Source organism: Haliaeetus albicilla, chromosome 4, assembly GCF_947461875.1.
Source record: "Haliaeetus albicilla chromosome 4, bHalAlb1.1, whole genome shotgun sequence".
NCBI classification, from domain to species: domain Eukaryota; kingdom Metazoa; phylum Chordata; class Aves; order Accipitriformes; family Accipitridae; genus Haliaeetus; species Haliaeetus albicilla.
In genome coordinates, this window is record NC_091486.1 from 18,049,165 (window position 1) to 18,068,382 (window position 19,218).

Consider the following 19,218-nt stretch of genomic DNA (forward strand, 5'->3'; position numbering starts at 1 on the left):
ATATTTACATTGCTATATTCAATGTTTTAGTATAATATTTTGGCATTGCTAAACTGTATCATTTTGGTGTTTTCAAATGGAATTTTTTATTGGGGGGGGGGGGGGGGAATAGAGAAATGTTGACCTTCCTCATCCATTCTCCCTCCACATTTTGTTAATGGCATCACCATCCATACAAAGACAGCTTCACTGTCCCAAACCTGTTTCGGTTAATAACAAACAATTGCTTTAGTTCACGCTTAAGCTCTGAAGGACTTTACAGGGAAGTGAGTGAATGTCTGTGCACAGCGTGTGCCTCCCTTCACTTCATCCTGGATTTCAACCAAGGCTGGGGGAAAGACACAGCAATATTTACGATGATGTGTTAGTAACCTGCAATGACAAGAGTGCTGTGCACTTAGTGACTCTTCTACCCAACAGTGCGCTGAGGTGAAATATGCACACCCAAGAGATAATGGGGAAACAAGCATGGGAAGAGAGGTGATTCTTCGATAGTTACTCTCCAATATCTTCACTTTTTCCTTTCAAAACTTCATGAAAGGCCATGGAATAAAAAAGACCTGTTTCAGGGGAGTCGTTTCTCATTCCCATTTAGGTAGGCACTGGGTATCAGCTCAGGGGTGCTGCTCTGAACCACTTGCAAAGTGCTACACAGGCATGTGGAACGGGTGGTCACCTGCTGAGCTGTAGGAGACAGGCAAAGTCACTGAAGCCACAAGCCAGAGCTTGACATGGTAGAAGCTCATGGATCTCGTGGTGTAGATAGTAATGGAAGCATCTTCCAAATGCTAGCCATGTCTAGAGAGGAATATGAGCGAGGAAAAGGTTTCCACTTTCCCTTTATTTTTATTTCAACCCCTTTTATCTGTCTTGTTTTATAGCTTTACATTGGAAGGAAGCCTGTTTCCTGGTACGTACAGCAGCTTGACTGAGCATAGCTTGGCAACAGTGCCTGTTGCTTTAGGGTAGAACAGACTATATTCTTATTGTGCATGTTTTCCCTTGGAAACATTTCATCCTGTCTATATAATTCTATAAATGGCTCCCAGCCATGCCACTACAAGCTGCAAAAACACCAGCTCTTATATACTAACAATGTCAGGCCTATTTAATGACAGGATCCAAGACCATCAAGAAATTACCTATGATTCTGTAGATGGTCTTCCTCAGGTAGATTTGGGGGGTTTGGGCCCAGCATAGAGAAGGAAGCTATTTCGCCTTTTTGAAGTAGACCCTCAAAATCCTCAGTTCTTCCATGCTCAGTGCGTATCTCCTTGGCTGCTTTTCACAATGGTAAAAAAAATTAATTTTGGTGTGCCAGCTAAAGTCCAGTATTAGTAATTCTTGTGGTTCTCCCTGCTCTGAAGAGCTTCTTACATCCATCTCAAACAGGTCATGCAGAATGCCTGGGTCTCTGTCCCACAATGCAAGCTACATGCTTCTTTTGGGTTGAACTGGGTATGCCTGAACTGAAGGACCTAATTCAGTCTTGTTCTTCTGCTAACAAGCTAAATGGAAATAAAAGGGAAAAAGTATCCCTCAGGAGCTGGCCAAGAGAAGAGATTCTTTGGAGTCCTGTCTCAGTAAAATTAAAAAATAAAATGTTACACATTCAGTTCCAGCCTTGTTTCATGTCTGGCCTAAATTCATGTCAATTTTGCTGTTGATAACCATGTTCATGTTAAAACAGGAGTTAGAAAGTTTGCAAACTTTCTTAGTGTTGAAGTCATAGCAATGCTCTCATCCATGTGAGCATGGATGTCATCTCTTGTTCAAAACAGCTGCACCACTCCGAGAAGTGCAATTTCTCTGAATACTTTTTGGCCCACATCGTCTGATGTCACTTACAGGGCTCAGGCCTTTTATTTGGGTTCTTTACTGCATCCCACTGAGTGCCCTCAGCTCCTAAGGTTAGTAATGGGAACTCCACGCTACTCTAGAGCTGATCTCCATAGGAGCTGTCAGCATAGGGAATCATGGCTGTGAACACAAGGGGGATGTTTCCTCCACAAATGGGCAGCTTCAGCTCCACCTCTGCCCTTGACACTGCAACCCTTGCTTGACTCATGCTGTCCTCAGGCATAGCCTCAAGCTTCTGAGACCTCCTCTCTCTGGCTTCTTCTCTGCTGAGTGAAAGAGTGTTTCAATTCTGAGGTCAGTCTAATTTTTGGATGTTTTTCAGCTCCTCAACTGATCTGTCTCCCTAAACAGTGTGTGCAACAGAAGCAAGAGGAAGGGATCCCTTGAACTTTTCCTTGATGTGCTCACTGCTGTCTCTTTGGCAGCTCTGCAGATGCCATGCTGTTCTCTAGGACATGGTGTTTGGCTAGAGAACACCCTGGCAAGAAGGGATGTTGAAAAACAGCAGTAGCAGCAACAGTAGCAACAGATGGGGCTAGCAACCTTTCCCTGGGTGAGTATCAGATCTGTTACTCTTCTCAGCTGTTTGGCGGGTCATTGCTGGGTTATGTATCCAGTGATGTTTGCACTGTGCTCTGGCCCAGCAACCTATATGCCAGATTCCTCTGGTTCTCCTCATTGCTTTGCTTTAGGGCAACAGCAGTGTGCTTAAATGCTCAGCAGAGGTTTTGCAGACTCTGAGCTGGAGCAGCCAAAAAATTTAACATCCTAAAGTTTGAAACAACTTGTTCATCTCACAGACATGTATGCATGTATACTGCATAATTTCTCATCATTCAGCTTTGTCTTCTGCTGTCTGTAGCCATCAGAAGCCTCTACTTGAAATACTGTTTTCTCCTGGGCATCATTGGTTGTTATCTCGGAGGTGACTCATTATCTGCCTGAATTGGTTACCAGAGGGCTTTTTTTGGTGTGCAGTCTTTCTGTAGTGGAGTCATGGACTACAAAGCCAAGAAGGACCATTTTGGATCACCTAAAATAACCTCTGAGCTGTTCATGTACTGAGCTGCGAGTGTTGGCTGGTGACTGTAAGGGTTTTGCATACAGAAATGGATGCTTGCATTTTCAGTGCAAGTTTGCACTTATCTGCCTTCCCTCAGTAACACTTTCCATGTTTTCATAATAAGATGGATCCTAACAGTCCTTCTGTGGCCCAACAATTATGGAGTGGAAGTCCTTTTCCCAAATGGTCATCAAAGACAGTGGACAATAAACATTAAAACTGTCATGGACTTTGAATGGCTTTGGTTCTCGAGAAGGACAGCTTAAGATGATGTTTACAAACAAGTGAAGGACAGGGATATTTTGACTAGGGGCCCCAGATGTGACATCGACACAGCACAAAGCACCACAGAAATTTTGCCTTTTCATAAACTGCCTTATTAGCACAGAGCCACTCCCAAGGTTGTAAGTCCAGTTTTTCAGGAAAGGTCCATCCAAGATTCTGCATCTATTTCTGAATCCAGGTTCCTTTATTTTTGATATTTATCACCAGGTGCCATTGATCAATGTAGAAATGCCCCAAAGGACCTTGCTTGTCCTTGCAGTCTTCTCTACAACAAAGAAGTTCCTTCCCTAACATTATGTGAAAGCTTGATACCCATGTGATTAATCTTCCTAAGAGAGGCCTTTGAGAATGAGACCATATAATAAGAGTTCCAGATGGCAACTCAAAGCTTAGGCTGAGGACTGTGTAGTGGGACAGGAGAGGAGATCTGTGCATAAGAATATCACATTGGACATATTATGTCAGAGTAATGGTCTGTTTGGGTATGTTGTCTCTGATAATATTCAAAAGCAGGTGGCTAGGGAAGGATATTAGGACAAGAGAAACATCATCCTTTCCCTTCTGCCCTTCTAGCCTCCAGCCACTGGAGATCACATGGGATCCCATGGGAGCTAAGGATGCTGTGGCCCAAAAGTGAACTGAACACTGATCAGTATGGGTAAATCAAATTCAAAGAGGACTCCTGACTGGTCTTAGGTCACCCAGTGATCCTTACTCACCTGCAAACAGAGCAGCAAAATCAGTAGACCTAACCCAAAGGTGAATGAAAGTGGTAGCATGCAGTGGCAGGACAGGGAAATTTTTCATCCAATATTTCAGTAGAGATCAAGTCAAGCATGGTATGACATTGGAAGGAACAGAAGACACAACCCACTCTCCCAGCCATGCTGCCACCTCCCCCATCCATGGGACAAGCTCTTTTCAATGTTTCCAATGCGAGATTTTTCCTGTGGATAATGTCCTCAGCTGTCCAATTATCTTGTCCCATTGGTGACTTAGCCCTTAGAGATAAAATGGTCTGTATTACAAAGAGGAGAAACAGCTCTGGAGTAGGTCTGCTGCCAGGTGGGACAGACCTAATTTTTTTCCTTAGCAATTGCAATTTCTACTCTTCACACTAGGGAAATAAAATTGCCTTATTCTGAAGCGCTTATTGGCAAGCAGGACAAAATGGGCACAGTATAGAAGACCTCCTTCAGTTTTACAAGAAGGAAATAGAGGCAGCAATGCCAAGAGAACACATCCAGATTCATCCAGGGACATCTGAGACATGAAGCCGTGTTGCAACTCTTGCTGTCCTTGGTGTGTGTCCTGTCTCAGGGGCAAGATGTTTTTCCTCTGCCCAAGATGACTTGCCTGAACACCTGAGCTCACCACGCCAAGCCTGCTTCCATGAACAGCACAGTCTTTCCGTGGCTTGTGGCTCCCTATCAAACCTAGCCCTTACAGAGCATAAATGCCTGTGCGAAGACTGACTGTGCCCTGAAGTAAAAGCATAGTCAATCCCCACGCATCTGGATGCCATACTGCATGGCTGAAAATGTTTCTTTTGACCATGATTCATCCCTCTTCATTTTTTCACTCTGGAAGCTTCTGTGACTGACTCAAATCTGACACCCATGAAAGGCCTTTATTTCTTTATAATTCCTGTCAGACCACTAATTAATTGCTATGTTTGTTCTTTAATGCCTGACCAATTAGCATAAGTAAATAACATGGGTAGAACAAGATGGCATGCAGGGCTAATAAAACTGCTGCAGTGGTTTTAATTGCCAGCTTAAAGCCCTGTGAAGTCTTTAGCACAAAAGGAGGAGAATAAGAAGTAAATAGGCTGAGTGGCTAAATGATGGGCTACCTCTGTGGGCTACACTTCCAACTTGTGGACTACTTATAAGACGTCTACAAATAATAATACAAAAAAAGTAGTAGTATTTTCAGCAGTTATGAAGTCAGGAGGGCTAATGAGTCCGCCAAAGTTGAAGACCAGTCTCTAAGCAAGACCCATAGCTGGGTCTAGATCCTCAGTACTGGGATCACTGTACTTCCAGGGAGACTGCTATGTCTGCTGTTTGTTTATTTTACTTGCTTACTATATAAAATTACAGGGTGGAAAGAGCAGGAATGTCTAGGGAAACCTTAGATGTCACTGTAACAGCCCTGCTACCTTTCTAAAGCTGTATATATGCATTAATACAGTATTGCTTTCAAACTAAAACATACCCTGCCTCCTAGCTTGGCTTCTTACCCCAAACTCTGGTTCAGCAATGCAGGTACATGGTTTTTGGAATAGAACTGCCACGTGCCCAAACTGATTGGACTAGGAGTAAAGCTGTTCAGATGTCTCTGGGTAGAAATGCCCTAAGTAATGGGAAAAGGTAATAAAAATCCAGAAGCTACTTGGAGACATTAGAAAAGAGAGGGTGGGATTTTTGATGTATTCCGTGAGAGCCAGGAAAATGGAAGGGCACAGGTTTGGGTTAATCATAAAATAAAAGGCAGGCCAAACATGAGGATGATGTTTCTCACAGCAAGAGCTATGAAGACACAGAGCCAGCTTGAGGGAAGCACCATCACTGACTCATTTCAAACTAGCCCGAACAAATTAATAGAGAGAGCAGAGAAGCAGGCAAGCCTGGCAACAAGATTGGAGCTGATGATACTGCTTGATCCAAGAAACTGTTGGCCCTTCTCAACTTGACTTTTCTTTGATTCTGCAGAAGCTTTTAATAATTTTATGGATTTTTGCATAAAACAGCTACAGTGTTGCATAAGTTCTCTATTAGCAGCTCCAGCTCTGAAGAAGTGTCAGCAGTTCTAGTGTTGCTGCACCTAAAGGGGTTGGGGCTACAAGCATTGCATACGCCATGGAGATATCCCCCATCACTGCCTGGTTTTAAGGATGGGCTGAAAAATTAGATTTATGAATTTGCTCTTCTTTAAAGTGGGTCACCTTTCTCTATCAAAAATCAAGCATAGGTGTTAAGGATGCTGATTCTTTCATGGTTCTCTTCAACTCAGACATTGCAGCTGCTACAATGCCTAGCTTAGGTGTTGAGATATAGTTCTTCTGGCCACAATTTTAAAGGCCTCGAGAGTTAAGCATCTCAAAGTCTTCAATGGCTTGGCAGCTTGCTTTGTGAGCTAAATCCACCATTTAGCATGGAAGTTCCCAGGTGTGAATCTGTAGTGCTTTCTCTAAGCTGGGGATTTCTGGAACTTGCGGAGTGCCTTTGGGATGTGTCACTGTGCGTTTGCCATGGTCTTGTACTCTTCCCTCAGCACATTCTAGTTACCTGTCTACATGGATACTTGCCTGAATCTGCATGGCTGTTCTTGTTCCCAAGAAGACCTGGCACATGCAGGAACTGGCTACTAAAGCAATTCACAGCAGGCTTCATATGCTTGCAGGGAGCATCTTACAGGCACACAGTCTCCATGCTTATGTGTATAGACCTCATGTGAAAGTTTAACATCAGGTTTGACCCCTCAGTTATAGGACACAAGAAAGGCTGTTGGAAGCAGCAGGGCAGTTACAAGGAACATTTGGTATGAATTTTCCCCTGTTTTGCAGTTAATGAATCATTCCTGAGCCTGCCCTTCCACTGTTCTCATTATTCCAGTTCAGACTGTTGGGAAAAGAGCTCTTTAGGAGATGGACCTGAGTACGTGTTTATGTATTTAATTTGGTTGGCCAGAGACAGAGGGAAGATGGACTGTGTGTCATTTATTAACTGACTACCTTCTTGTCCAGTACAAGTTTAAGCTTGCTTTCAAGGCAGTCCACTGTTTATCTCCAAATTCATAGGCTACTGTGAAGCTATAATGCTGCAGGGGTCCCAGAAGGTCTGTTCTTTTGCTGTGACCTAGGCACCCCACCTTTGAGTGCACCCTGCAAGGAGTTGCAGGTATGGCTATTCCAACAGGATACAGTGCACAAGAGCCTTCTCTTTACCTTGTCCTGGGAATTGTTTGCTTCAGCTCTGGCCCACAAACGCAATGAAACTGGTTCAAATAAAGCCACCTGGTTTCTTTCTTCTTACTAGTCAGTTTAAAAAAAAAAAAAAAAAAAAAAAAAATGGACAAGCCAAGGCAGCTGAAAAATAAATTAGGCACTTTGGTGTTGAGGCAAGGTACCTGGGTTTTCCCTAGATCTTCTGGGAGCGTGCTACACATGAGACCTTCTGTGCTGCTGTCTCCATCTTGGGTTACTGTGATGGGGATCCAGAGAAGGAAGACAACTCTGTGGTCATTGTAGTAAATTTTGTGTTCCGTGGGGTTAACTCATCCTGGTTTTAAACATCCGAAGTGCAGAACATCAACAGGGCAGGTAAAAGGGCCTTTCTGTTAATTGCATTTTTTTCCAAAGGAAAAATAAAACTACTGTCTTTTTGTTCAAAAACATCTGCAGAACTTAGCTGGCATATATACGTGTGTGTTTGAAAGCCGAGGACACAATTCCATAATTCAGGAAAGGGTTAACTTTAGAGAACTATGGAGCTAGGCAGGACCATTTATGCTGGCCTTCTTCTAGGAAATTCCCTGCAAGAGAAAATTAGAGGCAGAGGACAGTGTGTAGCCATAATCAAACCTTGTTTAGTTTGGCACTTTCTCTATCTATCCCATCTTTACCAATCTGACTTGCTCTGCTGTTTTTCTTGGCTGGATCACTAGAGTAGTTATTCCATAGATATATGTAATATTTTAACATATACAGCTAGTGCAGTTGCTGCTTTGTTCATTCTTTGTGAAGCAAACTTCAGGGAATGACTTTGAGTGTGATGAATTTCCAGGTCTTGCTGGAATTCTGCTCCAAGGCTGGGTGGATACCCAGAGCAGAGGTTCTTCTAGACTTAGCATGAGAGGAGGGGAGAGCTTTTCCCTTCATGTGTCTCAGGCATTTGAGGTCTCAGACACTTCATGGGCACCCCTGAGATATGTCTGAGATTTCAATAGAGGAGAATCTGAAAATACTTTCATGCTGCATAGTTGGCCCATCACAGGAAGCTTACCCTAAACCAAAATTTTGCCTTATCTATGCACGCATCATCATCCCAATAAGACTGAATTGCACCCGGCTGAGGTCGCGAAGAACCTCTTTAATGTGTGAAAAGATGACCCATAGGCAGGAATCTCACCAAAACCAGCTGAGAAGAGAATCTAGGGCATGACAGTGTTTTTCTCCTGTTAGTGGGCAATCTTTATATTTTAATAGCCTTTTTTTATTTTCCAGAAGTGATTGCCAAACCCCGTAAATAAACATAGTATTCTATACACTAAGGAACTGGATTGACGTTCAATGGTATTTCATAGCATGTACACTTTAATTAAGACATGATGACCTGGATTCAGTGGGCTGACACAAGGGAGCATTAACTCTCCATTCTAACAGTTCTGCTGCCAAGGACAAATTCTCTGTTGCATCGGTGTGACTCAGTTCAAACAACAAACAGTCTTGCAATTTAAAATCCCTACAGGCCCTGGTCAAGTTTCCCCAGTTCTTGGATAACTTCCTCTTTTCTCCTTGATGTTTTTCTTAAAGTGAGATATTCTGTTGCTTTGTCCTGATTTTCCAAGTAACGGGTGGGTCTTTATACTCCTGACGATAAAGTTGCCTTCCAAATATTTATCACATCAAATAACATACTTTTCCGTGTTATTAATCCTGGAGAATCTCCATCTTTCCATTTAGTGAACTATGTTGTCTAACATGGACATTTATTTCCAGAATTAATTTTTCTGGGATTTTTAACATACATTGAGAAGTGTATGAGGAAAAGAAATAGGGTTAAATTCTGCTTTGTTTACTTTTTATTATTAACATTCATGTGGTTCTGCTTGAGTCAGTGGCTGTAACTCAGAGCAGAACTAGGACGTACTTGTATCAAATTGAGTGGTTTAAACTGGAGATGGATGAACCACTAGAAGAGCCATACACATAGTCTCCTGAGAAATAGAAGTGAAGTTCTTCTGGATTCTGGCTTGGTAGAAGGACTATCCATTGACTTCCATCATACAGACTCCCATTAGGCTTGTACCGTCATTGTGCTTCAGGTGCCTTCAGCACAATATGGAATTCATTCAGTTAAAACAAACCAAAAATAAACTTAGTCAGAGCTGAGCAAGTTTCTCTACTGCAACTCCGTGCTACTGAGGCCTGAGCTCAGCTCCACAAATCTCCCAGCTTATCCTAAATCTGCCCTTGCCTTCCTCTGAGAGGACCCATAAAGGACTCTGCAGTCCTTTACTGAAAATAAAGTAAAGTAAAGCAGGATGAAGTTCAGTGAAGGACTTTGAGAGCAGTGATGGACTTTTGCAGTTGTCCCAGGTCCTGATGTTGCTGCGATAGAGGAAACCAGAATTTTTTCCCCAGCTCTTCAGGCTTCATCATACAAGCCTCCCTGTGGTCCAAAAAGCATAAACACATGGAGAGAAGGTGAAAACTGAATCAGAAGGACAGCAGAGTCCTTCTAATGTGTCCAACTCCCAGCATTAGGCAGAAGGTCCCAAGGAAACATGAGCAATTTGGTGACTTGGCATACAATGCATGCCTACCCACTTTGGTGAGAGCAAGCATTACATGAAGTGATTTGCTACAGAAGTTACTGGGGACAAGCTGCTGCCTGTAATGGGACCCTGGCTTCACTGACCTGGAGAGTTTACAGGTTTTGATGCTCTTCTTTGAATCCACCTGTGTGGCAATGCCACCACTAATAGTATAAGGATGGCATCCACCCATTGCAGCTGGCTCCATGTTTCCTAACTGCTCTTAGTAGTAGGGTTTGGATAATTCTCCATGCAGAGCTTTGAAACCAGGCCCATTTGTAGCTTCTGGAGTGGGCCAAGAGGTGGGGCTGCCGTCTGCGCTGGGATGAGTGAGGGCAGTACTCCTCCACAGCATTACTGCAGGTGAATTCCTTGCTCCCAGCTTTTCCTCATCTGCACAGATCAGAAGCTTCGAAGATACTTTTATTTTGTTCTTGTGTTTTAAAGACGTGAACTTTGCAGAGCCCTTTTTTTCTTGGCAGGTTCCTTAAAAAAGGCGTACTCCTTGAAGCTCGTGTAACCATTACCGTACCTCTACAGGCACAGAGATACAGAGCTGGTGCACACACGCAGCTTTCCCTTCTGCTGGAGATTTTTTTATAGGGCTCTGAATACCACAGGAGCTGGCTGCTTCCAAAGGCAAAGGCTGGCTTGCAGTCCTTCCCGACGGATAGAACTTGTGTGCAATACGATGGCTCCTGCGAGGAGTAGCAGTAGCACTGCACAGCCAGTCTTCTGTTATCCTGCCTCGGCCAGGTCCGTGGGGTTCATGACAGCTGAAACCAGGGAGTCTGTGGAGCTCCGGAAGTTGTGGAGAGAATAAATTGCGTGGAATGCACTTGTCTCACTTCTCCATCGATAGCTTCAGACCACACACCAGTCGTCCGTGTGGGACAGCTGTAAACACCGCCTGCGATAGAGCTCTGGCAAAGAGGCCAGTGGTCCTCCAGTGAATCCAGATGGGTCTCAGAGGAGAACAGCTGTGTGTGAACAGGAAGGGAGAGCTTCCTCCTGCCTCTTCCAAAACCTACCACTCAACCGCTAAATAAATCAACATCAGCAGTGACTCTTCACAAGGCAGAGTGAGCCAAGCCCAGGCTGGGAGTTTACCTCAGTACATAGCAAAGGGAGAGGAGCTGTCTGCAGCAAAGTGGGGCTTTCCCAACGCAAAGCTTTAGGGCATCATCAACCCATTTTTGCTGTGTTTTCATATAACTTCTTTCCTAATGCTGTTTGTGCTGCCTGAAGTTACAGCAACGACATGGTGTGTATCACCGGATGGAGACAAAGCATCCATAGTGTAGAACAGGTGAAGCAAAAATTACTTTCAACTATACAACAGTAAAAATATCAAGCAGAAGCTCAGAAACGTTTGGTTTGGGTAACACAGGAGGTCTGACCACTGCTGTCACTGTCGAGAGCTGTAGAAGAAAACCTTTTCTGCCTTTGGACAGAACATGAGACATGTTTATAGGTTGCAAACAGGTTTTATTTCTGCCAGGACATGTTCTTGAAAGAAAAATAAAAGCAAGACTCAAGAAGCTAGACTGTTTGGATCTGCTGTTCCCACAGCAGCCAAACAGAAGTGTCCAGTTTGGCATTAGACAACATCTGAAGTGACAATAGAAACTGCAGTTCCTCTGGTATCCTCACAGAGCAATGTACTGATCATTCGTCATTTTAAAACAGCACTCAAGTTCCTTTTAACATGAGTATCTTGTAATCAGCGCCTCAAGCCTCATATCTGATAATTTCATCTTCATCTTAGGGTGTATAATTACAGATGCTCAGTTCTCATCACCATGAATATAGTTAAATTACAGTAGGATAAAAGGTGTTTGACGGGTTTACTATGTGTTGGGTATGGTATGCCGTGCTTAGAATGACAGATTCACTTAGACCAGGCGCATCTTCTGGTCCAGCTCCTATAGCTTAGGACAGTCATACAATGTACCAAGGAAGAATTGTGCAATGTACAAAGCAAGGATTAAACTGTGTAACACCATATTCGCTAACCTGTCTGGAGGCATCCATATGAATGGCTGGATAGGACAGCCTGGCCTTCCCAGTGCCATATGAAATGGTCACTCTTGTTTGTCTGAAGAAGAGATTGGGACACATTTTTCTGAGGAAGATATTTTCCTGTTGAAAAACTTCATTTGAAGGAAATACATTTTCCTAGAAATGCGTTGGTTTGGATAGATGCTTGTTTAGAAAGAAGAGTGTGAAATGCAGTGCTTTAAAGCTACGTATCCTCAAAATAAGTCATTTCACTGTGTTTGGTTTGGGGGGTGGGTTATATCTTGAAACAACATTTCACCCCTCTCTTTCTAGGCTGATTATTAGACATGACTGAGAGCTGGAAATCAAACAAACAAACAAAAATAACCCAAAGAAGTTTTTGACTTCATAAATGGGAACTATTTTACTTTGTTCAGAAGAAAACATTTATGCAGAAGCTTTCAAATTTGCTTGTGTTTGCCCCCGCTCAGAATGCATCTTGGTGTGGATTCACAAGGCTTCATCCTTGCTGGGAAGATGAGCCGCAGCAGCTCAAGAGCCAAGATTCCCTAGCTGGGTACCTCTCTGTCTTTGTATTGGGTTCAAATAGGGAGATTGCAACTTCCAGCCAGGAAAGGGGTTTATGCTGATGCTTCTTAATCCTGCCTAAGATCTATCCCAAGCCAAGGTGGTCCATCAGGGCCACAGGGAAATGCTACAGCTGGTATCACACCTGGTTTTGGTTTCCCAGTCAGAAAGTCAGGTTCCCACTCATAGTTGGGTGAACTTGGGCAAGATCAAAGCAAGCCTTAAGCACAGGCATCTGGCTTCAAAGGAGCAGATGCCATACAGCTCTCTGGTACCCTTCCTCTAGCAGCTGAATTTCACCCCTGCAAAACATATTCAGGATTTCAGGTACCTACAAATTTAAAATATTTCTAGGGTGTTTTTGATTTTGAAACCTCACCAGATCTCACCATCCCTGACTCCCCGTAGGACAACTCAGCAAATTAAATTAGCCCTTTCTCATTTGTTTAGATAAAGGGGCAAGGAAGAGGCTTGGGCTTTTTCATTTAAGGGAAAACATATTTTTCCAGCCAGGCTGAAGCTGTTCTTCCGCATGAATCCAAATAAAATTCACGTTCAGGCATGGACTATGTTTGGAAAACTTCAGCCGAAAATGTAAATGCTCTGAAACAGAAAAAAAAAAAAAATTTATGAGAATGAATAAAAGAGAGGTTTAGCATGGAAACTGCTCTGCAGCCTTCACTATAAAGCACTGCCAGATGCCTCCTCTAAAAGAACTCATACAAGGTATTGCTCACATGGCAGTTCCATTGGCCCCTTTGAGTCTACGAACATAAATTAGGGTTACTCATGTGAGTAAAGCATTGTGGGATCAGACTCGTCTTTTGCCCAACTGTGAGCATCTGTAAAAAACCCTTTTGGGATAAAAGACACAGAAGAACTATAAGACCCTTATGGCTGTCAAATACAATTTCCTTTACTTGCACTTTTTTCTTCCATTTGGGCTCCGACCTCCATCTGTTTATGGAAATATTTAGATCCCTCTGGTGTATTTTTAGCAGATCGTTTTGCTTTTGCTGCCGCAATACAATTGCATCATCATTCTCCTGTTGCTCAGCTCCAATTCCTTTGCATTTTTTGGTTGTTTTTTTGGTTTTTTTTTTTTTAGTCTTAAGCTTCAATCATTCCAGCAGACACACACACAAAAAGTAAATGCTACACTGTGTTTACACTCTTGAGTGCTCACACAAACATGCTGGCAAAGTGCACACAGGCTCACACACACACAGCATGGCTTGTCGTGAGTGTTAGTGTTGGGCTTTTTTCGATGATATTTCCATTTGTGAATCATCCTGCCTGAGACATTACGGAATGGTTGCCCTGGGAGCTGAGATCTCATGCTCTTAGAGGTACCTCCCATAAACAGCTAAAGTCGGAAGGTGGGCAAGCCTGTCACTGTCCTTTGAAATGTTTGGTGTCATATTGTTCAGTCAGCCGTAAATACACCTGGTCTTGCCACATTTCCTTTACCAGTGTTCAGACCTGCATGCACATGTGTATATGAATCACCTTATCCGGTGTCTGCATGCTTTTCCTCACATAGATATGGACCTTCCTTTGACAGTGCACGGTACTCCTTCCCCACCATCCCTGTCTATTCTGTCTGCGGACATGTCACAGCTTCAAGTGTTTTCAAAATCAGGAATCATTTGGGCCTACTTACTTACAAAGGCAGGGAGAGCACCAACCTGCTGGCGGACATTAAGTAGAACACCTGCAGTCTGGAAACTCAGCTGAGACCAAACAATTCATTAAATAATCCCCTTTGTCCCTCTCCATCAGATAACACTCACTGGGTTATACAATGTCATTACCTGCAGTCTGAGATGACCAGGCACAACCTAAACCCTGGAAGAAGTTTTTAGGTGGACCCTGATGAAGGTCTAGGTGAGATCCATGGGGATACAATTAGAGCTGATTTCTGCATGTATGTTTGGGAGACATCAAGAATTATGTCTTCTGGGTGAAAAGCTACCCTTTTTTTTTTATATAACCTTAGGGAAGCAAATATATGACTTGTCCCATGGATTCGATTTCATAACCCTGTATTAGGTAACAAGGTAGAAAAGAGGAATATTACATCACTGGGAGGCTATGTCATTCTTTGGCCTAGCTGTGTTAGTTTTAGGAGAGACAGTGATTTATGACTCATACATTAATAGACCTGCACTCAGGAGAGGTCAGGCTCCTTTTGTACACCTGAAGAGCCTCTGACTAGGCACTAATGAGCAAACCCATGAAAAGCCAAGCCACGTTCAGCATCTGCTCTTCCTAAATGCCTCAAAATTGTGTAGCCATTTGCAAAATTTCAAACCACAATAGTCTATTTATCCCTCTTAGCCCGGATAGAGAGTGTGTGATGCTTGCTCTGGACAAATCAAACCACTGCGTGTCTCAAAATGCTTTCTTTCATCATCATACTTATTTATTATTATTAATCATCCCTGCCATGTGTTATGTTTTTTCCACACACAAAGAACAGGCAGATGTTTTCCATCTGCATGATTTCTTAATTTTAGATCTCAGGGAAAAAAAGAAAGAAAAAAGAAACTGTCAAGAATTAAGACACGCACAACGTGCCTGGGAGTGGCACTGACCCTCACATACAGGTATGTGCGTGCATGAGGTCTCTGGAACCAGAGCCAATGGCTTCACCTTTCCTCAGGCTCTCAGCTGCATTGGAGAAAAGGCTCCTGGGACTGCAATGGGTGACTTCACCAGAGCACGGGTCCTAGGGGAGCTGTACACCATAGGAGCAAAAGACCTGTTCAGGAAGTTACTCTGACCCAAAATGTCGGGATGAACTTGTGCAGACCTGGGTCACTGTGCAGGTCTGCTTTCCTCCACGCAGACCCTTTTTCATCCCTTTGGCCTCTTACCTCCCTCCAATTTCTCCTCTGCCCATAAGCTCTATTGTGTCCCCAATTCCTTCTCAGCTTCTTTTCCTATACACAGGCTATGCTCTTTCTTATTACCTGATGGCCCAGATTAGTAAAGCTTTTGACTTTCTTCTCCCCACCATGTGAGAGACCCATGGATCAGGTTAAGTGGCCCAGGATAATCCCCTGGCAGGAGGAGGTGGTATTGCCCAGCAGTCTCAGCTTTGGCACAGCTGTAGTCAACACTGGCTTTGCTGGGAAACCGGAGTTTTGATTAAATGTACATTTTCTTGAAAAGTGTCTTCTTTCCACAGGAATTTTGACTTTTTGATGGTGACCAAAAAAGTTTTGGCCTAAACATTTGGGGGTTTTGAGTCTTTTTTTGGAGGATATGGAAGGCAAGACATTCAAAAATTGCCACAACCAAATTCCAGGGGGAATGACTTTATTTTGGTTTCCTTCAGAGTTTTCCCAGAATCTCTCTCTCTTTCTGAGAAACTTTAGTGCTTGATGTGAACAAATAGCTATGCCATACAATCTACCAGCAAGGAAGCCAGCAGGATACCAAACTGGGCTGATAGAAAGGTGAAAGGACTTGTATGATATATCAGTCCCCAGAGCAATCTAGTTGCCCAAGAGGAGACAATGCATAAATAATAACAAAACAATGGGAACAGGAGCTATATTAATAATAATGCACCATAAATGCACATGGCTTTTACAACCATATTACTAACAGACCATATCAAAGACCTTGCAAGAACAGCTCAGTGCCTCTAGGGCATTTGGAACACAGACCAAGATTTTGCCCATAGAAACTGATGCGATACGTGAGGTGACAGTTTAAATTCAGACATCTGGTGGGTTGTGGGGAATGGGGTGCTGTGACTCTGGTATTAATAGCATGTTCCCTCCATTCACTAGTTCAAACAAGTTGCCGTGTTGTTGTTAACTTCAGAAAGCAACCAGGCTTGTGAAAAATTAAGCTGTTTTCTTTCTGCTTGACATATTGTCGAAGAACTGAACAGACACAGTAACAAGTTCAGGCACTCTGAAGTGTTTTGGTTAGTGATTATTGCTATAAAGTCCTCTGTTTCTTCACCCCCACCACCCTTCTTGCCAAAATGAGAATTTGATGACAAGGTAACTTGACTCTGCCTCACCCTCAAAGAGATAGAAAGATTCAAAAATAGCTGTATGCTTCAGGCTACACAGAAAGCTTGCAAAAAAAATTTACTTGAATGAGTAAAATGAAAATTTGCTGCATGGAAGCTCCCAAATACATGGTTGACCTGAAAACCACAAGAAACATTTGACTGGGTGAGGAGTGGGGAGAAGGGAAGGGGTTGGGGAAGGTTAGATGCTTCCTGCTGTTGGTTGTCTTTTTGGTGGATTAGAATTCCACCACCTTGGGGACTTCTTTTTATTCATTTTCTCCCCAGTGAAAATTTAATGAGTATATTTCCAGCCTCAAGAAGTGAGGAAAGAAGAAAATCAGATGAAACAATTTTATTAAAGTGTAGAAAAAGGGGGATAGGGGGAACATCTCAGTCAAGATGCAAGTGACAGCAGGAAAAGCCAAAAAAGTGAGGGGAAAAAATCAAAAGCTCTGAACAATTTGTTTCATGGGAATTGAAATGAGCCATCAACCATTTTGATTTGCAGGTATTTGGCTTATTTTTCTCGCAAGGAACTTCTGGAGGGAGAGACTTCTCTGAGATGCTAATAAGCCTGACCAGAAGTGTTGTCTCTGACTTTAGGTCTGTTTTGCCAGGTTTCTGTGACAAGATGAGCCCACAGTCCTCTCTAATGTTTGTCTAATCTCTTACCCTGCCTCCCAGCCAGAGCCTCCCGGTACCATCATGCCCAATGCACCAGGAATAGCACCGAGCACTCAGGCAGCATTGCCTGTATGCAGAGCCCAAGTACAACTAAATCACAGCATCTCATCTCCAGCACCTCTTCACTGAACCAAGTTTGGGGCTCAATTCTCTTTTCTTTCTGCCCCACCTTCCCAGATGAGTAGAGACACATCTGCCAGGTGATCTGATGGAGAAAACTTTTTTGTCACCTGCTGCATGAACACCACAAACACATAAGAGAGCCTCTGATGGGTACTTTGAAGACCTTGCTCTCTGGATGTTCCCATTCCTTTGTCCAGCTGCCTGAAGGCAAGGGTTCTAGGAAACAGAGAGAAGGAGAAGAGTTTATACACTGAACTTGGTTTGGATTCTTGGGCTTGATTAGTTTTCTCTGAGATGCAGTGAGACCATCATTTTACAACAGAAGACAACAGAAATTAAAACAGTATTTGGAAATAAATATACAAATTCACAGTGTCTACCACTCTGCTTTTCTGTGTGGAACAGCCTCCCCATTCATCCATTTCATTGTTTTCCCATGAGGCTCCCTTTTAAGCTTCCTCCTGCGCAGCGCTGAGAAGGAACTTCTTGGTAAGATGAGGCAGCTGGTGAACTGTGACCCCTGTGGATCTAGCAGGTCTGAAACAAACTCCTCTGCCCTACCATGTTGCAAACTTTCAAGCCTGCCCTGAGAAGATGCCTCAGCCCAAGAGCCAGAGATTTCTAAAGGGTCCAAGTGAGGTTAGGCATGGTGGTGGGGAGGCCAGTGACAGAGGAAGAGGGCAAGACCCTGGTCATGAGCTGAGCATGTTGACATCCAGATCTCCACCCTGTAGCATTGGCCTTGGCAGATGCACAGGGTGACTCGGCACAGCAAGTCTGGGATAGAGTGGGGAACTGATTCTGGGAAGTGCCAAGTTAGTTTCAACAGGTGGGTGATCCTGTCCCACTAGAAAGAAACTCTTTGCATTCCATATCTGTGAAGCTGTATTCAGAAGAAGATTACAAATATCATCTGTCTGCACTCATTTCTCTGATTATCCCAACCAATATATAAAAAAATTTTCTTCTCTTTCACTCCTATCCTTGACCCAACCCTGTCTCGTTCTTGTTTTTTATTTCCTTTGGGGCTGCTGTTTCTGATTCCTTGCAAATAGGCTGTGTGGAGATGGTCAAAGGAACTTCTTTATGGCCACAGAAAAAGAAAAGAATCACCTTGTTTGATATATGTTGTCTATTTTTCTCTCCTCCCTTCCAATTGGGAGTATCAGTCCCCACTCCCAGGCTTTTTGACATGATGGCTTAACACTGTCCATGAGGTAGAAATTTGTTTATTAGCCCTGTGGAATTTCCCACTTCAGTTTACCTTAGAAAATGCGGGAGGCTACGAAGGTACAATTCCATCTATTAAGTCTTTCCAAGTGGTGCCATGATGCTGTTTAACCTTTCCCCACAAATGTATAACACCGCAGCTGTCAACCTGGATACAGCAAGTCTCTGCATGTACTTAATGCATAGACAGAGACCAGATCTTTACAAGAAAACGTCTGCATAAGCAACTTCGCATTCACCTACTGGTGGTTTGTTTAACTCTTTCGCTCCTGAGATGCACTGATGCATTTTTCCCTCTTTCTACAGCAGCATATATACTTACGTGTGTGTGTGTGTGTGTATATATATAACATTTATATAACATCATGTTCCCATTTATATAACTTCATGGTTGGGTCACCTAAGGATATCAAGTATTGCAGGTCATTCCTTAATTCTAATGATGGAGTCCAGGCCTTGATGTTAAAGGTCACAGGTTCATCCCTTTGATAAGATGTTGGTAACATGCAGTGGCATGTGAAATCTTGTCATCTCCTAATGTAGCAGTGAAGCTATAGAGCTTAAATTACTTTGGGGGGTGGGGTTTTTTGATTAAGCAAAGACTCATTTTTGAGAACACTGACCAATTTTTCAATTTGATAAATATAACTCACATAAACATGATTGATTTGGGGGAGAGGGGTGAGCTGGATTTGTCCTCCTGCATGTCCCCTGACAACAAACCAACATATCCCCTAATGGCACAGTTCTGGGTTGAGTTTCAGAAGTCCTGAAATCCAATCCTGTTCTTGCCACTATTTCTGGT